The following is a 3,471-nucleotide window of genomic DNA, read 5'->3' on the forward strand; positions in this document are numbered from 1 at the left end:
CTAAAGATTAAGTACCTGGGAGTAAAACTAACTAGAATACAGACAATCTAGTCAAAGAAAATTTTGAAATGTTAACACAAGAAACAAAAAGAGACTTGGAGAAATGGAAGCATATACCTTGCTCTTGGATAGGAAGATTCAATATTGTAAAAATCACAATACTGCGAGCCCCTGGGGCGCAGAGTGAGGTCACGGTAGCCAGTGGATGGAAGCCTGCGGCAGAATGTTGGCCACCAGGGTATTAAGCCTCGTTGGCAAGCGCGCCATCTCCACCTCAGTGTACCCTGCCGGCATACGTCGACCATCGTGACTACCCGCTGCCCGATGTGGCCTATGTCAGGAACCTCTCAGCCCAGCAGAAGGCCCTGAAGGAGAAGGAGAAGGCTGCCTGGAGCGCGCTCTCCATGGAGGAGAAAGTGGAGCTGTACCACAAGAAGTTCAATGAGACCTTTGCTGAGATGAACAGGACCACGAATGAGTGGAAGACGGTGGTGGGCGGCGCGCTCTTCTTCATCTGCCTCGCAGCCTTCGTCGTCATTTGGATGAAGCACTATGTGTATGGCCCCGTCCCGCACACCTTAGACGAGGACTGGGTGGCCATGCAGACCAAGCAGATGCTGGACATGAAGGCCAACCCAATCCAGGGCTTCGCTGCCAAGTGGGACTACGAGAAGAATGAATGGGGAAAAAAAGGCCACGTGCATTCTGCTCGACTCTTGGCTTGTCTGTCACCTGCACACAGCTCTATATATTTACTGGAAACTACTTGTCACCCAGTGACAGTGCTAATAAACAGCCGTTTACGTGGAAAAAAAAAAAAATCACAATACTACCAAATGCCAGTTACAGGTTCAAGGCAATCTTACTATAAATACCAATTCCATTCTTCAATGAGATGAAAAAGACAATCTCCAATTTCATTTGGAATGGAAAGAAACCACAAATAAGCAGAACACTCCTAAAAAAGAGAAAAAAGGTAGGAGGAATCTCTCTGCCTGAATTCAAATCCTACTACACTTCTGAGGTGGTCAAGACAACATGTTATTGGTATAATGACAGGCACATAGATCAATGGATATAATTGAGAATCCAGAAATCAGCCCATAGACCTATGGTCAACTGATTTTTGACAAGGAGATGAAATCAGTCAAGTGGGGAAATGACAGCCTTTTAAACAAATGGTGTTGGCAAAATTGGAAAACTATCTGCAGAAAATTTAAGCAAGACCCACACCTTACACTATACCTAAAAACAAAAAAAAACCAAACAAAACCCCAAATAAATAAACGATTAAAAAAAAAAAACAACCATAGAACTATGATTTAAGTATTTTTGAAGGTCTCTGCTTATAAAAGGTCTTTAATAAATGCTGAAACTAAAAAAAAAAACCAATAATAATAAAAAAAAACCAACAACACAACTAACTCAAAGTGAACCAAAGACCTTAGAGTATAACCAAAGACTATAAACTTCATTAGAGAAAAGCTTGGAAGAACTCTAGAAGTCCTAATCCACAACATAAACAGTCTTCCAAGCATCCTGAAAAACCTACAATAAGGAAAGGATACAATAGATGAATGGGACCTTATAAGAATCAAATCTTCATGCACATCCAAAAACTTCTCCAGCATGGTAAAAAGGAAAACCAGAAACTGGGAAAAAATATTTAATAACATTTCTGACAAGAGACTTATATCTAATATTTAGAAAATACTCGAGCACTACAAGAAGATAAAATTAAGCAACCCTTTTACAAAATGGTCACAGGGTATGAACAGAGACTTCACCAAAGACGGCATTCAGATGGTGAACAAACACATGAAAAAATGTTCAAAATCCCTAGATCTAAGCGAGATGCAAATCAACACAACTATTAAGAATAGCAAATTCAACAGAGCAGCAAACAACAAATGCTGGCAAGGTTGTGGAAAAACTGAAACTCTTATTCACTGTTGGTGGGAGTGTAAAATGGTATAATCACTCTGTAAGGCAGTATGGCATTTTCTCAAAAAGTTGGAAAAAGAAATACCATTTGATCCAGAAATTTCAGTATTTATAATATATCCTAAAGAAACCAGAACTGCCACCCATGCAGATATATGCACACCTACGTTTATTGCTGCTTTGTTCAAAATAGAGGTGGAAACAACCCAAGTGCCCATCAACAAATGAATGGATAGAGAAACTGTGGTATATTCACACAATATTCATACCCAAAATTAAAAAAAAACAAGGAACCCATGAAATATTATACAAAATGGCTGACTCTAGAGGACATTATGCTCAGTGAAGTATCTCAACTACAAAAGGACAAATACTGCATAATGCCACTGTTATGAAACAGGACTGTCTTTGGGTTTGCGAGGGAATTAAGAGAGGATAAATAATGTATGTTATTTTGAAACAGATGAAGAAAGGAACTGTTTAAAAGGTATATATGATTAGATATAATTTGAATGGTAAGAGTCCATGATAAGAGCTGCATAGTAACATGGACTGGGTGGAAGGGGATTGTATAACAATGAAATTTTTTTGTTTAATTTTTTTTCTTCTCAAAGAGAAAAGCAGACTGGGTGGAGAGGAATAAGCAGGGGGGATAATATGCAACAATGAATGAATGAATGGAAGTTTAAATTCTCTATAATCTTATTAAAATCAATTAAAAAATGAACATGATTTGGCACAGTGATATCAATGAGAGGATGAGATCATGATAATAGTGCAAGATGCGGCAATTTTCTCATTTGGTGTTCATGGGGTCATCATGAATTGTATAGACTTGATGAAATCTAATGAGAAGAACTTTGATGTTGGCACTAACATTTAACATACACAATGTCTCCTTCCTGAACTTAAGTTTGTCAATACTTGAATAAATTGAGAGATAGAAGGCTAGGTTTATCTAAGTCATGGTTTTCTGTTGTGAGTCCCTAATCATAGTTCCCATTTTAGATCACTGACATTAGAATATTAAATTAAAAGGGGACATTTTTTAAAGTTGTTGGATCTGTGGAAATAAATGTTAATGAAGTAGTAGACAAAAACAAAAATTAACTTCCTTACATAATCCTTTAACTTCCTTGTGACCTTGTTTTTATCTTCTTTTTTCCAATTTTAGTTAACTTCAACATTTATTGTAATATGCTCCTAACCTGGACCACATCTCTGAAAACTACCGAAAAAGTAAAAATCAAACGTTGTTGTGACTGATTTTACTTAGCACCATGATTAACAACCTCAATCTTGTGGTTGTAATATGTGGTATTTTATCTGGTATTGTCCATGTAATTTTATCCTCCATTTCTGAAAGATAATTGTTTCACAGCTTTCCTTGCTTCTCAAATATTTACTTTCCTCATTTTTTGTAAAGATATTGATTCTAAATTCACTGAGACAAAGGGGGGGGGTGGAGAGAGAGAGAGAGAGAAAGATAATACCAACCAGTGACTCGGTGACTGCGTGGGAGAAAGA

At 37.5% G+C, this 3,471-nt stretch overlaps 1 pseudogene; it reads left to right on the forward strand.

Annotated features, from left to right (window-relative positions):
* Positions 1-223: 223 nt before the first annotated feature.
* Positions 224-3,210, forward strand: LOC102873045 (annotated as a pseudogene).
* Positions 3,211-3,471: the final 261 nt, after the last annotated feature.

The sequence above is a fragment of the Elephantulus edwardii genome, unplaced genomic scaffold, assembly GCF_000299155.1.
Source record: "Elephantulus edwardii isolate Elephantulus edwardi_28Jun2011 unplaced genomic scaffold, EleEdw1.0 scaffold00023, whole genome shotgun sequence".
Lineage (NCBI taxonomy): Eukaryota > Metazoa > Chordata > Mammalia > Macroscelidea > Macroscelididae > Elephantulus > Elephantulus edwardii.